Source organism: Lasioglossum baleicum, chromosome 9 (assembly GCF_051020765.1).
Source record: "Lasioglossum baleicum chromosome 9, iyLasBale1, whole genome shotgun sequence".
Taxonomy (NCBI): Eukaryota; Metazoa; Arthropoda; class Insecta; order Hymenoptera; family Halictidae; genus Lasioglossum; species Lasioglossum baleicum.
This window is the reverse complement of record NC_134937.1, coordinates 12,551,096-12,568,413: the sequence shown is the minus strand read 5'-3', so window position 1 is coordinate 12,568,413 and position 17,318 is coordinate 12,551,096. Positions and strand designations below refer to the sequence as shown.

At 45.9% G+C, this 17,318-nt stretch overlaps 1 protein-coding gene and 1 long non-coding RNA gene across 3 annotated transcripts in view; one reads left to right on the top strand and one right to left on the bottom strand.

Moving 5' to 3' along the window:
- Pdk1 (Phosphoinositide-dependent kinase 1) overlaps nucleotides 1–17,318 on the top strand; it is a 578,009-nt gene that overhangs the window by 347,148 nt on the left and 213,543 nt on the right. The window lies entirely within an intron of this gene.
- Nucleotides 1–17,318, bottom strand: part of LOC143211745 (uncharacterized) — a 163,118-nt gene that overhangs the window by 30,987 nt on the left and 114,813 nt on the right. The window contains exon 3 of the long non-coding RNA XR_013009520.1: nucleotides 3,132–3,287. This is a non-coding gene — a long non-coding RNA (uncharacterized LOC143211745). The remainder of the gene's footprint in view (nucleotides 1–3,131; nucleotides 3,288–17,318) is intronic.

Here is a 17,318-nt window from a genome sequence, read left to right as displayed (position 1 = left end):
TGCAGTTTTTACACGACCCGCCGCTTCGAGTTTACCAGAGCATCTTGCTCCGGATTCGATTCGATCATAAATCCCTTCTGCGCTCTATTTCGCCAGAGTTTATCGCGCGGTTCCGGTAAAACGCCCTTTTAAACGTTCAATGGTGCCTGTAAAGGACAAAGCAATTTACCTGACATCGTTCTCCATCCCACAGAAAATTGTTTCTATTTCCAGAACCGGATTCTCTACCATTTTCTTACATAAAAGTCAAGACCCTGATAATTGGAAGGTCACTCCTCGGAAGATTTAATCTCTTTCTTTTTAATTTCTTATCTTTCTGTTCTCCGCGGCATAAATCCACCGAGAAAATGGTTGATTCTTGTGTAGTTCGAATAGTTGAACACGGTTTCCACAGGTCGTCGAATCGGCGTTCGACTATTTCTTTTTCAACCATCCATGTGTCATAAACTACGGCACCTTGTCGTCCAATCGACCAAAGTTCCGCGTTTGACACGTGTCCGGTTAATATTCATTACAGCTCACTGAAATGCTACCGTTTAATCTCGTTGTACAATGTGGACGGAAATTTTCATAAACTGTTGCATATTCCGATGAGTACTAATGCTCGTGGCTCGACGAGTCGAGAACTTTCGAGAAACATACACACCGTTACTGCCCTGTCTTCGTTTTTGGTCAACTTTGCGAATAGTTTTCAATTTAAATCTTTTATCCTTGCTATGAACTTTAATGGTTTTCTATGAAATATTTCTCTATTATACTTTTTACAAGTATAACCGTAAAAGTTACGTTGTATTGTGTTATGTGCAAACGTTATTTATTCACACCTGAACAACGTTCATTTCATCGTGCAGTGCTCTCTAAAGAAACATCTAGTATTGAAAAATATATTCAATCTTCTAACCTTTAATCCCAACACTTTTCATACTTTGAAACTACGGTAATGAAGCACGACTGAACCGACAGCTCGATCCCGCAGCATCAATCTCAGCAGTCTCAGGATTCCTAGAGCATCTAGGGGAATTCCTAGAAACAGGATTGAATGAGGCTCGAGCTCGATCTTGGCACGAACGAGGAATTAATTGGTCCGGGGTTGAAGCTGGAGACGAGGGAGTAGGACGATGATGAGTAGAAGAAGAGAAGGGGTGTAGTACGGAGGATCCGAGGGCAGGATCGAGGTTAACAAAGCACAGGATCGTGTCCGATCGAAATTCGGGGCTTCCTTTTGTGGTGGAGGCCAGGTAGACTCTGCCTTGGGTATCGGCTGGGCGTTCAACAGGTGGTTCACGATTGTCATCACACATGTGCGGATTAACCACCTCCTTCTCTCTCTCTCTCTCTCTCTCTCTCTCTGTTTCGCTGTCATTCGTTCGCTCTCTCACGCATCGTTTTCCCGTGGTACCTTCCATCTTCGTCCAGCGTGCGAGTCGGAGCGTGCGCGCAAACACACGCTTCTCTCACATACTCATCCGTCTATTTGTCAAGCACGCTCGCGCGAACTATCGGTATATGTATACATGCTGGAAGCGGGAGAAAGAGAGAACGAGCTGCGACGATGGGTTGCTCGAGACGGCGAGCATATGTAAGGTTCAGAATGTAAGTGCATTCAAGAGGTCCTTGCCTTTTCGCCCCGTCATTGGACACCAGTTGCTTGAACCTCCGCGTCAACCACGCTCGAAAGCCCCGTTCCCGGAGCTAAGATCGCGGGATAAAGCGGAAGCGTTTGGGGATGCCACCCCCGCACGCCCGTAATTGCCCCCGTTAACCCTGTTGCTGGGATTTTGACGCGGCCCGCGCCGCGACCCGAACTACCCCGTGGCTTTCTTATTGTTTCCAGAGCTGCCCCCGATCCCCAACCCCTTATCAAACCCTCCAGAGGACGACCGGGATACCAACAGACACCTACGAGGACCATTTCCACTCCTGGGTCGACGATCTCTGCTACTTGTCTATTTTTCGGGTTACTAAAACTGTGTGAATGTCATTAGTGAAACAAAAGAGAATTGCAACTTTCATTCTATGAATTCTACAACGAATTAATGAGATAGGAGAAATTTTCCAGCGCCGAGTATGTACCTCTTAATACCACATAACTGTTATAACATTCTTTTCGCGCCTACGATATTTTAATACTTTAAGACATAATGGTCCATTTGCACTTAAGCGCGGACACGCTGTGGATATGAATAATCCCATTAGCAGTACATACTGCGCGCCTGGATTAGATCTAATAAGAGGATCAACGCGTACCGCGAGAGGTGTGTTAAAAAATATCAGCTTATCAACTTCTCCTGCTACCATTGTTAGGACTGTTATGAATAAAATTATTTTCTTCAAAACTGAAGCTTTCGTAGGATTTAACTTCCTGAGGATAAAAACTCACGTTCTCAAAGGATTAATTTCGCCCAACGATGAGCACTATATCGACGAGCACTGTACTTACCAGCATGTCGACAATAGAGTCCCGGGAGTATAATACACACAGAGAGCTAATGACATCTGAAATTTCAATGGTTCAACGGTCGTTCATGACTACGCCGATGATATAACCGGGGATAAAACGGTATTTGGGAGGCAAATCTCGGTCGTAAAGAACATTTACTGATGGTTGCTCATTCGAGGACACCGGGGCATGACTAGTTAGCGCCGAAATTGCCCAATTTGCAAGGATAGTACGGAATATTGCATGAAGATGACACAGCGGGTGGGGGGAGGGCTGCCCACTTAAATTCTCGTTAAAGTCCATTTCTAATTACACCGTCCTCCGGCCATCTAATTAGCGAGCTGCTCTCCATAAAGGACATATTTAACGAGCAGTTTCGACTTATTAACCGTGCCCGCCTCTCCACTGATCATTGCACCAGCTCGTATGCATTAGCTACTATACTAACAGAGCTCCACCCCGATTCACTCGTTTTTACTTTTGAAAATCCGTCATTTTGAGAACCGTGCAAAAGCGAAATCGTGTGACAACCTGTTCCAGGTGGGAGGGAGTCGAACGATCGTCGTGTAATTTGAACCTAATCCAATCCCGGCCGACAATCGCCGGATACATGTGTCCGGCGACTTAGAAACTGTCGACAACACTTTTATGAGACACGACTACTTGTACCTGAAGGTATGCACTGACTCACCGTCGCGTCGCGTCGCCTTCGTGGTCCTGTTGTCCAGACACATGTGGTCCACGATGTTAGCAGCTTGTTGCCTCATGATTGCTGCTCGCCATGACGTCGATTTGATACCTTAATCCTCTGAGCCGTGGTGGTCCGCTCGGGAATAATTTTCAGCTGCTGGAAAAATTTCGGTGAGGTGTATAATAATTTGATTCGCAGCTGAACTGATAGATTGTTATGCATAGTACAATTTAAACCAGTACGAGTTGATTCGATTTGTTCGAATCACTTTGGATTCGGCAATTTCTGTTTTGCGCTCCGAAAAAACGAAAACAGAGTGAATATGCTTGATCAGTTCGAAGGATTCGGTGGTGGTTTTCTATAGGTTTCGATTTCGCGACGATTTTCGGGCGTTGTGGGTGGACGATGGGTAAGAGCCGGCGGCTAGCAGCAGTCACGAGCACCGGAAAAGCATTTCGGGAATTTTGCCAATTAAAATCGACGAACGACGGGGGTTGGAGGCGATCGGTGGCCCCCAGGCCCTCTCGACGTAAACGGTACTTGGAGGAATGTCCTTGGGCGCGGCAGTTTCGCTAATTGAAATCGATTACCGAGCCCGGGAGCATCGTTTTTCCGTGACGGCGACGTTTTCCCCGTCGCCAAGGAGGAAACCGCTTGACAATTACCGGGCCACTCGCTCCGATGCTCCCCGGATATTCCCATTTTCCGCGGAGAGTGCTCAGACATCCAGCGTCGTGTCGTGCTACGTCCGATCCACGCCGGAGGATCAATCCCTCTCTCTTTGTCATCCCACGGTTTCCCTACGACCTCTTCCGGTTCGTGTTTTTAGCTCGTCAAGGTGTATTACGTCTGCTGTAACCACCACCTTCCCGTTGCGTTGGCAGCGGCGGGGCGCCGAGATGTAGGGCTTTTAGAAAAATTGTTTATTAAATGTGCGTGTTACTCGGTTTACAGTCAGCGAGGTACTAGTTCATAGACTATAAACTAACAAGGATGAGGCTCGATTTTTAATTAATAAACTGCGGGGAACAAATTTGCTCGTGTGAAACATTTATTTTATTAACATGAGGAATAAAACGGAAGACAGTTTTTCTCAAAGAAAGAAAGAAAATTTTTAATCAAACGATTGCAACAATTTACCACGTTCGCGGAGCTCAAAAATATCGATCAACAACGTTTCCCGTCCGCAGCGCAGAGCGTCCAGCCCCGAATTAATTAATCAGTTAATTACCTGCCCGTTATCGTCAAATTGAAGGGTACACGGCGAGAGCAAGGGAACGCGAAAGTTTCGCGAGCTCCGGATCAAGAATGTCAAGTTAAAAGTCGCGCTGACCCATATCAACCCACTGTGTTCGTGCGACAACCCCCGTAACGCCGCCGGCCAATTTCGTCGCGACTTAATTGCGGGAGGGATGAAACGAGAACTGGCGTGCGACTCTCTGTGCCCCGACCACGAGAACCTCGAGAACGAGCTTTTCAAGCTCGATTTATCGTGCTTCGAGGCCACGACGGCGTTAAAAAGAACAGCAAAGATTCGCGTTCGTGCTCGCCGGATTCTTTGATCGAGCGATTCTACGCCGAAATCGGTTGATTGGCTTCGTTCGTGGGTCTCAAAGCATCGAAGAGTGTTCCCCGGAGAAAGCTGACGAGACCAAGGCCACCGGAAGTCAGAATTGCCTCTTAGGAAGTTGGCCTCTTGACCGGTAAACAGAGAAATGTGTTGTTTCGCTGACAAAGTTGCTCTCCGGAAAGGAAATTCGAGGGTTGCGCAGCGAGTGGGATGTTTTTCTGAGAAATTGTATGTTGCTGCAACTTCTTAAGCTGCTCGACTATATTCCTACTGATTTTGTCAGTGTACAGTCCAAATTTATTTTCGGCGAGAAAATCTGTCAGGTTTTTAAGTTCCGTTTATGTTTGTAATTTTCAGAGGAGGAAACAGCCAGCGTGATTTTATATGACTCGCTCGGTAGCACAGACAATTAAGGCAGCTCCCCACGAAACGATCTCCATGCACTTCAGTTCTTACTGCTGAGCCTTTCGGGTTTAACCCGTGTCCCCCCGGAAAAGTTACAGCAATGTTCCGCTATAGCTGCAGCTAGCGGCGATAATTTTGGTTAAGTAACAGTTAAATAACGTTGAGATGGGAATTTGGAATTTTTCCAAAAGAACTTTTCTCGCACGGAAGCCTCGACGGTAACAACCCCATAAAGTAGTGTTGAAATTCTGCGCTAAAGAATCCCGGAAAAATCGGAGATATTATTATGTATTCTGTAAAAAAATAAATATATCTTTCTATTATTATAAAATAGTTCTGTGTCACGGAAGAACTCCGAGTGGCGAAGCCGCGAGGCGCGCGGGGTTTGGTGAGCGAAGCAAACAGGGGGCGGAGCCTCCTCGTTGTGTATGATAAAATAATATCTTTACCAACCTCGGGAGAATTTTCGCCGAATTTTCCTAAAAATAATCTATGAAAATGCGAGCTAGCATTCAGGTCGGAGGCCTGTGTATAACCTATTTTTTCTTTTGTTTGTCCAAGACAGCAGACTCGGGGAAGCCAGTCGCCGTTCACACGGCGAACGTATGCTCATAGCGTACCAAGCGCCCAATTCCGCCATCGCGGAAAGGGTGAAGCTTTGATCCCGTTAACAGAAGCAGATAAACAAACCGACGTCAGAGAATTCCCACCGGTCTGATGTTACCACGCGTTTCGCTTATATATCCGGGGGTTTCGCTTAACAGCGGAACAACGGGACCACCGAGATTTTTTCCCTCTGGCCTAATTTCCCGGCGAGACTCATTGTTGGCCCGTGCGAACACGGGAAATCGCTGCTCCGGGTCTACGATATATGCGCATATTCTACATGTTGCTTGTTAAGCAGGAATTAAATGTTTATTTGCCCGATGTATATATTCGCGACCTAGATCCGACGTTGATATACATATGTGGTAGGAGATGATCTGGGATTCACACGATTGTTTGCGGGATAATGGTTATCTTTGAACTATTTGTTAGCGGGATCCGCGTCGACTAGAAGACGATGTCGATCCAAGGACACTCGTAAGTCAAAAGCGATCGATGTTCCCTCGGATCCTGCGAGCGGAGGGGTAACATTGATCGGATTTGCGGGTGGCTCTCCTCGACGGTCTTCCGGCGAGCTCGTTCGCGAGCCGATTACGGGCCTCGGGAAAGCTCTCCGCGACGACGGCAATTACCGGACGAGTTTATCGCGAAGCACGCTAAAGCATGCGGAAGATTTCCACCCCCGCACGCCAGTCATCCCCTTTCCCAACAGCTTCAAAGGGAAACGGTCTCGGGAAAGGGGTGGACGGAAGCAGGAAAAAAAACCGAAAGGGATAAGAAACAGACGTTTCCTTTGTTTACCAAGGAACTCTTTGTTCTTGCGTCCTGCCACCGCCGCCCCACCCGGGAAGCGTGGGCGTTGTTTAATTTTTAGCACGCAAACTTGTTCCCTCTCTCCAGGTGACGCGGACCCCTCGAATACAACGATTATGCTGGGTAATGTTTGCGCGGAGAAGATTGCCGCCCGGTTTATGGCCAATTCCGGGAGAATAAATATCGCTCCGGGGGTTAATTGGCGCGGTCGCAGAGTGTTTTGCGAGCCGCTGATTGAATTTATTTCATGTCTGTGCGATTTTTCGTGTGACATTAATATCTAATCATTTTCCATAATGACCAATACCGAGAAAATTAGATAGAGTAAACTTTGTTGACGCTTCATCGCTCGGTCCAGACAATTCGCATATGGTTGACGGCATCAAACAGCGAGCGGACGTGGCAACGCTATCAATAATTTGCAGACTTCTAGTTCTCCCGACGTTTCCGGCCAGCTTGCAGATTTCCTCGTGTATTATTCACCATCATTTCGCGCTCGTTGCCGAGCGTTTTCGGCGTCGGGTTCGACTCTTCCCCGTCCCCTGGGCGTAACGTTCTCGCGAGGTACGAGAGAGTAAATTTCGGGGTGCGTTCGCGATCGTTCTCGGCTTGCGAAAAGTTTTTACAATTCGGAACGTCCCACACCACCCGGTGCCCGGAAACTTTTAACACGGTTCCTTCGCCGCTTTTCGGATCCGCTCACTTCGCGAGGCGAACCGGGACGCGAATCGAGAGACATCGGCGGTCCCGTGTTATTATTTCGGTCCGATACTTCGACTCCGACCGACAATTTTAGTGAACTTTCGGACGGCGAAACGATCCCCAGCTACTACTAGCTTTACGTGTCTCCCTGGAAAGTATCCCGAACGTTCTCTCTCTCTCTCGCACCGAGCTTCAACTTACCAGCCGACGACAATGTTATCGCGAACGCGGGAGTTAAGAGCGCGTAGAATATTCGGAGCTTCGAGATGATGTCGCAGTCGAATTGCCACTTGCGTGACGCACTCTTTTATCGCTCGAGAAATCGACTGTTAGATGTCCCGGATGCATAAATTCGAATCGTTCGACGTCTGCCGAACATTGCGTCGCGTCGTTCCTTCACGATCTCCGTTTTTAGCGACTTCCTTGTAATTCTCTGTGAAATTGTCTGGAGCTTCGTTCGAAAACTTATGTGGATGCACATACATCCTAGAAGTTCTGAAATTAATGGTGGTGTAAGATTTTGTTGGTGAAATTGGTCCAAGATTTTTTCGAGACACATCTCACGGGTGAAACTGATCCGCGATTTTCGATCGCGATAGCGTGACAGAACACGGAAGAAGGATATCACGCCTGGCCCCCTTCTATCCTCGAAGGAACGCGATAATTCCCGCAACGAAGCGTGAAATTCAACAAGTTCTCATTCTTCCTTCCGCGTCCTGCGGCCGTAGAACCTGCGACGCTGGTTTCCCGTTCCTCTGGCTGCTCGTGGAACGTGAAACTAGGAGGAACGAAACTGTTTACCGTTACCACTCGCTACCAGGACCTTGCCCCGGCTTGATCCTACCAGCCGATCTCCCTCTCTCTCCCGACAGGATACCACCTATCGTGTATTGACTCCTTTAAAAATACATCCCCATATTTCAGCGACTGATTACCGATCGGCGCAGAAGAATGCTCGGTAAACACCGGTCTGGCTCTGAGAGGAGATCGTTCTTCGTTTCTTTCCTCGGAACACAGTAATATCTCGATGTATGTTTACTTTCTGATCTGGAAAATGTCACTTATTTCGTGTACCGGCACTGCATCTTGATCTCTTGCCGCTAACATCGAACACAAGCAAATGAAACGCTAATACAGCGATGAAATACACAAATCCGATCCACATTTGCAACCTCATTTCATAAACTGAATCTGTTCGTCCACAAACAAGGTAAACAGTTTTTAATTCAAATTGATGAGTGGACTGCGCATTTTTATGCAATTTGCAATTTTTAGCAGTATTTACGTTTCTTATCAAAAAATGAAGATTGAATGAAATATATAAGTTTGCATGAAATAAATTTGCAGAGCTAATCCACCTTTCAGATTCGTTCCACCAATGCGGACGAATTAATAACTTCCTTTCATCGACGACATACAGAATAATAATTTCGTTTGTATCGGTGGTACGGTAAACACAATTATTCCGATTCCGCGGGGTTCCCTATTGCATCGCATGATCCATAATCCTCTATCATTCGGTTCCATGGAATTTCCATATCCTCATTTTCGATTCACAAGAATGCTTCACGTGAAAAGAAGACATTGGAATCGCGGCGACATTCATTGAACGGCGCATTATCGTCGATTGAAAAACGAATATCAGTCAAACGTTTACGAGATCACGCTTATAATCCGTCCGCGATGCATTTATTACCGTTCCCCGATGAGCTCCGCGGATTTCGCATTCGGAATTTGTATCCATATTAATGAATCATCGATACGCCGTTTCGAAAATTGAAATAATCCTCCCCACCTTCCCTCCCCACCGGGTTTTTACTGTTTTAACACTCGACACGGACTCCCGGACTACCGCGATACATGTATATCCGTATTTATCACGCGCATTAATCAACCGATTCCCATAATCGAAAACCGACCTGCTATCTTCTGCGTCGACGCGACGCGACGGTCCGCTAGCCCGGAGAAATATGGCGTGCGTTTCGCGCACACCGTTCCGGATCTCTAATTACAAAATCACGAAGACATGGCGAATAGAAAGCCGATTACATTCCCGAAGGAAAGGCAAAACGTCTTTCGTTTCTCCTTCTATGAAAAATTGTAAATCTTGTATATAAAATACTTGTTTAAAGAAGTGGATACGTAACAGGGGACACAATCGCGTCGGAAAGTTACGCACAATTGATTAGGATTACTGGGACGTTAATAGCGACAATAATTCAAAACGGCACGGACAGTGATTCAGTATCATTCAGCCCCGCTACCATTTACCGGCAGACACTTCGAAAGAAAGTTTCCGGCAGTCTCGTTACTCCGAGTTTCCTTGCTCCCACCCCTAAACCATCCCCCAGCCATTTCTCGATTTTTCCCCACCGAAATTACCCGCATCGCGTTTCCTTTTCGTCCCGTCTTTTCATCGAGTCTCCCCTCCGCTCCAACAAGTCACGCGATTCTTCAATTTTTCCATTGATCCTCTCTCTTTGCTCCTGTCTCGCGAAAACTCCTCCTGGAACGAACAATTCGCGAAACTCGATGTCGACTTCGTTCCTGTTCGAATTAATGCTTGCAAATAATCCTGCATCTGTATTCGGATGAAAGCCTCCACAGGTAAGCTGCAAGTCGAGGACAAAGTGCATCCATCTTGCGAAGATATTTAGGGTCAACATACTGTCCCGAATTTCCGAGGTCCGTCGAGGTGAAATCGTCGCCGTAGAAAATTCTATTCGGCGATCGATGGATAGCAGAATTTCGTTGGGATTCAGGGAAGCGAGGTTAGACCTTCGTCGAAAAGGGACAGATTCGTTTCGATGCCGGTGAACCGAGAGCACACACCTCTTTCTACCCGTAGAATCGGGTTTGCGCCGCGATACTGGATATGCATGGACTTTTCCAATATTTGATTTCATTTGTCGGTCCCGTGGCCGTGTAGATTGTGTTCGTTACTGAAGGACGGCACGTTTAAAGTCGATCCGATTTAAGGGAACGTATTGGACCAACCGGCGACCGGCCAGCTGCGACACTCCAAAGAAAGCTCATTCTTTCTCCGAAATGCAGATTAAACTCTAGTTCGTTGCATCCGATTTTGAAAATTCTTGACACTGCGTAATTCATTGTTCAACATTTACACGGGATATGATTGTGCAGCAATTAACGAGAAAGACGACCGCACGCAACCGATGCTCTTGTTCTCCAGTTTTCGCAGTGCAAACAGCTGTGAAAACGGAAACGTTGACGATCTCTATAATTACCGTTAATAAGACATGTCACATATTTCTGTGTTCATACATAAGAATGTATCTAGAAAAGTTTAGTAGGGATATATATGTATATTGTATAAGAACTATAAATAGTGAGTCACTGCACTGCGGATATCTCGTGTATTCATAGCGCGCGCTGTTGTTTTAAATTCGGAGTAGCGAAGGATTTAATTAACTTCAATGGAGTTCTTAGCTCGTTTAAAAGCTAATTGAATCTTTAACACGGTCACGGTACCGTGACCCTTATACGTGGGTTGCGGATGCTCGTGCATTCATGTAGTGCACATAACTCCGCGCAACACTATAAAATACTTACAAACAACAACAAAAAACGCTAACAACTTATTAACAATGTTTCCTATAACTAGACCGCGAGCTTTATCCGTTCATGAAAAATGCGGGGGGTGTAACACGCTACATAAAATGGGAAACGCGTCAGAAGTTTAAAAAAAGGCTCTGTCGTAGTTTTAATGAATTAAAATTTATATTACTCAAAATATAATGAAATTCTTTACGGGGATAATTTTCGGAAAATTCCGCATCGTGCTGGCGGAGAAAGAGAGAGAAGAAGAGGGAGGGTTTTGCGAATGGCAAGGTAACTAACACCAAAGCTTATTTCGTGTTTTGTTTATGTAATGGGAAACCACGCGAAACGCGTTCGCGGGCTTCGTTTACTTTTATGATTTGTATTCGTTCCCGCATAACTGCATAATGTCACTTTCTATAGGCTCGCGCATTTCTACTTTCACTTCTCTATCTCTCTTTCTCTTTCTCCTTGCCCCCTCCCTCTCTCTTTCTAGATGTTTACACTGCGGTACTCCAGTTTCGTTGAAAATTTCTCCGTGTTTCCAATCGCTCGTGACCGAAATGAACGGCGTAGGACACTCGAATCGTCACGGCGCGGCGCTCCGATTTTCCCTGATTTTATTTCTCTCTCTATCTCATTTTATTTCTCACTCAGCATTTCTTTTTTATTCAGAAAATTGAACCGAGAAGTTGACTGAGACGTTACATTAAACGTTATTCCACATGTTCAACGGAAACGTACACCCTAGAGACCGACTGTAGAAAATCGTCAAAGATGTTTTCTAAAAGGGGAAGAAAAAGCGAAGTTTCGTGCCGCGGGTGATCGAAACGCGCAGAAAACGATTTCGCGAGCAACGATAACGACGAGGCGGCCGTCGTGGGAAATATTTAGCAGAAATTGTAAAAGCAGAGAAAGCGTATCGGACCGAGGTGGACCGGTAGACCGGCTGTCTAATAAAACGTGGGCGGCCGTTTCCGAGAGAGTGTCGGCCGGTCATCAACACGCCGGGCCCGATGATAGCGCGACGCGCGATGCAAATTAGCCGGCCGCGGCAGCCGGATAACGCCCAATTGTATGCAAATGCGATCGGATTCTGACAGCGACGCCCGATTGGATTCCCGTCGAGCCGATCGCCTCGCCGCGCCGCGCAGAACCGAGCCGAGCCGACGCCGAGCTCCCAGAACGAACTTGGAACCGGATGTCGAGCTCACCCGTCGACCGGCTGCGATATCCGACTTATCGTTATGGAAACTCTGCCAGCTTTTCGCGCCGAGACACTTCGCCTACGCGTCTCTGTCTCTTACTCTCCCTTTTACTGCGCACAATCTCCAATTCGTATGACAAAATCAGGCCATTTCTCGCACGAGTCTTCGCGATCTTCAATATTCGGTGCCGATTTTCATGCAAAGTCAAACATTTCTTCCAAGTTAATCCCTGTTCCCCACAATCGATTCAGACAGTCTGTGTCAGCAACATGAATTATTCGATAAAATAATTACTTTAAAATAACAACGACGGCACCTTTGTTTATGCTTGGAACTGAGCTTGAATTGAAAGTACTATATGCGAAGTAATTAAAAGTTAATAAAGACGAAGGCGTGGTGTCCGCCCTCACTGTTTAAATACTGGAGAGCAATATCTGATCGACTTGTTTGCGAATGAAGATTTCGGATTGTGGACTTGTCACTCGCCAGCAAATCGAAGTTAGTAACTAGCTGGCGGGTAAACCGCTCGACGAGATCGCGAAACGTCCAGACAAATGGTGGCCCTAGTTCTTGATCTCGTGTTCGGCAAGTTACACGAAATCCGTCGCTCGGAACGATGCGGGGTAGTTCGATGAAGAGTGCGGCACACTCTGATCGATCGCCTGGAAAGTTTGATCGGGACGCTGCTGGCCGAAGGTGTCGTGTTTGATAGCGGGTCGGAGTTCAATTGCATTGGGAAACAAGGAGTGGGAATTGAATTCGTCCAGCGCGCGAATAAAGTCGATTTGCGGAAGACAGCTTTGTGCGGTTCCACTGTCCTGCAATTTATTCAGAAATCTGTTGGGAAGATAATAGAAATTCTCTGGCTCGCTTATTTTCGTTTTGGCACGTCGTATCTTCTTCGTAGAAAATATTTGTACTTGGCTCCTGTTCTTTATAATCGACGAAGGAACTGTTTATTTTGTAGAAAAATCTGCAGTCTACTCATTATACACGTTTTTTAGCAATCTTGAAGGAATCTCAGCTCTCTCGCGATTGGATAAATACGAATGCACATAGAAACTGGTATCAACGAGTCTCTTGTACGTATATGTACACGACCAGTCAACGATCCAGCAATGAAACCGCGAGTCAGTTAGCAACGTCCTTGCCTTAGCAGTCGCCTACGTGTTCGGCCACCTACTCGTTGCTGACATTATTGTCTCGCGACAGTCTTTCAGCCTTCTATGGTCTACAAGACTGCCCTAGGTTGTCGCTTCCATTTCTCCGTCACCCTTTCCTCTCACATCCCGCGTAAAACATCGGTTTCACAACATGTCCAAAATCGAAGAAGTTGTGAATACATTAATTTTGTTCTCACAAATCCTAACTTGGAAAACCTATGTATTATATATCAATGTGGGACGGAAGAACGTGAGCACAAAGTGGGCGTGTGTATCTGCATCCCCGGTGTGTCTATTTACATAATTATGGGCTTGCACAATTTTCTTATCGCAAGTCGATTTTCCAAGGCATTCAGACCGGTCGCACAGTGCGACGCATAAATCGGGGTTCGGGAGAAAAATCATAAAATGCATATTATTTAATAAGTTCGAATTTTGTCCGCAGCATTACCAGGCTATGGATCAGCTAGATTGTTTTATAATGAACGCGCGCCGCGCCGCGAGCACAGTCAGGACTGTACCTCTGGAGCTCGGTCCCCGGGAATTGGGCAGAAAAGGGAAATTGTTTACTCGACTTTCTATTAAACGACACCCGTCTTGTCCGCGCCTGTCGATAACCTTTCCTCTGGGAAATTAGAGTGACGCGGCGACGCGGCGCTCTAGACTTCCAATGTTTCTGTCTTGCTTCGTCTGTGCTTTGCTACTTGAACCGGAGGGATTGCGAACAACGGGACCCTCGGTAAACTGGAAATTCCGATTTTTATGGAGCACCGTGAATTTCTACCGTCCCTGCTCTACCAAGTTTTCAGAATAATTGCTTCGTACATATCCCTCTCCTGAAATAGAAAAATTCACAATTCATTGGTCACCAATTCTTTGCGAACGGTCAGAAAAATGATTAACAATGTCCCTAAACCGAAAACAGCGATTTTTATGGAACCATGAAATAGATTTGTCGGCCTCCTCCGGTGGAGTGTCAGGTAATTTTTAAGAAGGTCACTTTTATGGCTACTATCTTTTGGTCTCTGCTGGATAAAACGCCCTTAAACCCGGCTACTTGGGTGCTGGAAAACTCTACGTAATGGCGAAGATTCTTTACTTATTTTTGTGACGGAGCCCTTTGGTTTTATTGCCCTATAAAATACCGGGACATGAATTTTTTCTTATTTTTCTCGAAAGGACGAAGGGATAAACCAGAATCGTTCGTGAATTTAAAGTTCGCATATCCATTCTTTCTTTAAGTTATCTACGTCGGAAAAGAAATGTATAAGAAATTTATTTATATTCCTCAGTCTCGACTCCTAACACAGCCTTTATCATTTCGACGCAGAAGTTCATTGAATCCGACTGTATCTCGGAATGGCGTCATCCAATATCAATATCGAGAATATCGACGCGGTCTGCGATCGATAATGAGCCTCGACGAGTCTCCGTTCCATCGGTATTACGTCGCAGACTTCTATTGACAGGGAGACTCATTTGGCAACGTCTCGCGATCTATTGAACCATCGTGAAAATTTATTTACTTACCCCGAAGCCTTTGTTACACAGTCGAATTCGGTAAATACAAACGCTGAGGAAGAAAACGAGATGATATCACTGGGAATATTATTAAACATTCTCCGAGTCTGCAGGAACTCGGGGAAGAACAGCTTGACTGGATCTTTTTAATTAGTTGAGATTAATCCTAAAATAAAAGCGTCACGATTCGAGACTGAATTTTTCCGCTGATTTCAAATCAAACATTTTAATTATTATTGTTAATTAATAACATATTATTACTGTATTATTAATTATATAGCTTTCCAGTTTTAAAGAATGAGAGAAAGAATTGGTATCTTTTCACGACGCAGAAGAAACTCCTCTCCAGATGCTTAGGGGGAAAAAGAGTTTGACGAAGAAACGGAAATTGTTCGCGAAACCAGGCGTCAGAACCTCGAAAGAGCTTCTGGTTTTACAGTTGTTTGTGGATTTTCCGCGCGCGTGCTAACGAGCTGCGAAGCCGAGCCGGAAATAAACGAGTCGAATCGCTGAACGGTTCCCCGTGTCGGTCCTCGAAAAGCCGCGGAGGAACACCACACTGTAAAAACAATTCCGGACATTTATGGCGTCTATTTTTCCGGAAACGTGTCGAACACCGAGTCGAACGGCTCCGTGCGAGCGCCTTCTGAGCGTGTTTACCTGGCAGATTGAAACATCAACCGAGGCCCCAAGTTCAAACGAAGCCAAACGTTTGAGCGGTGATTTCGAAACGTGGGAAACTTCAGTTTCGCCAGCTCGGACCAAGATAACCACCGAGCAATCCATTCGCAATTTCTGACGAAACTGAGAACGGCGGATCGTTCGATATCTTTTAAGACTGTCAATTTATTTGTTCAACAATGAAGTTTCTCGTTCGGCGATTATTAGTGGAGTTGTCGTAACGCTTTTCGATTCTCCAATTAGATGAATGCGTCAAAGCAGCATTTGAATCTTCCTCCAGCAGCGGAAAATCAAATTACGGCAATTCCTCGAAGGTCAAACGGGTTGAAAGCAGCTTTGCGAACGCAGCGGAGAGCACTTTCAAGGAATTATGCTGCACGCTTATGTTCGCCCGGATTGAAGTTACTATTTCGCGATCGTTAACGACGAAATTGCAGTTGTCCTCGGGTAAATGATACATTGTACCGAGAGTTTTTGTTCTATACCTCGCTCTCTAGTTGGTTGGTTAGAACACGATATTCGGTCCCCGATAATTATGCGCCTACTTGCGCCATGCTGCGGATACAGTAGTCACGCCCGGCACGCTACTACTTGTTGCGATTACGGGCCGACGGAATTCCAGTTTAATGTTATGTAACAAGCGTCAATCAGTTCTGCTTTTCTGGATTTCATTATGCAGGAATGTTGGACGGCAGAAGCATGGCCAACATCGAGCAAACGCGAATGCGAAACGGCGAATACGTTTGCATAGATTATCGCCGGGGAATTCGATGCCAATTAATTCGTTAAAATCATTCCAGAAATAATAACACGGCATGGAAGCTTAATCAGCGGAACTCTGCCCGGGAAATTCTGCCGTGTAACGGGAGCGTGGAACGCCAAGCCGACAGGCCTCCTCTTCAGGAGAAGATGTTGTATCCTTCCGTCGCGTCGTTACTCGTTGCCCGGCAATTACCGTGTAATTTCATGTATCGGACGCACGGATATCGTTGATCCGGACGCGGACCCCTGATTCGGATCTAGTAGATGACGACGAGAAATTCCGTCGTGGCATCGGCCGTGACCAAACTGCGGCTAAATCAACGCGTCCGACGAGATTAGGGTTGTCCATTGTCGAAAACAAAAAGATATTTCAAAGTTTCAATATCTGAATGTTTAAAAATTAGAGAATTTTCAGATTCGAATATTTCAAAGTTCAGAGCTCTAATTTGATGAAAATCTGCAGCCTAATGATGACACGCGCCCGGGCAGCGCTAAAGCGGTGTTGTTATTACTTAGGTGCCGATTTGTATGTCTGTCGGTTGGGGAATCAGCCAGCTACGTGGGTTAATTATTGAAATCCATTGACGCTCGTCGTCGGTGCGTCACAATCCTCCTCCCCACGTGGTGACACTGACGCGTCCCCCCCGGGGAGCGTCAACTCAAAAATTATTTTGATCGTCGCTGACGCGCGGGCCTGGACGTCAGTTGTTATTAATTGAATTCGTGAATTAAATTTGGCCATCAATATTCATACGTTCCGCGCGTCAATCGGTCAATTGACGTTCGACTGGAGGAAGAGGCTTCTTTCCTCCGAGGAAAAATAGTCTCATTGTTTACAAGGTTTTTCGTTCTTCTGCCGTGCGCAGACGTCAGGTGATGACGTTTGTTTTCTTACTTCTTACGTTCATATCGACGAATACAATGTACATATTCCGACGAGCTCTCAGACGCGACACTTGCGCACTCGTGGAACAAAACACTGAATAATTCTGCTGGCTTACGGTTTCTTAAACATTTCAGCGAGTATGCAAAGTTCAATTATCTCGTAATTAGTATTCTGTAGAAGTTAGCAGCAAGTAGTAGAAAAAATTGTAGAAAATGAAAAAGATATAAAGATCAGAATGAAGTTAACGAAAGCAGTACACATCAGGTATTAGGTTAGCTTCATTGGGCGCGATACAGAGGATTTGCATCG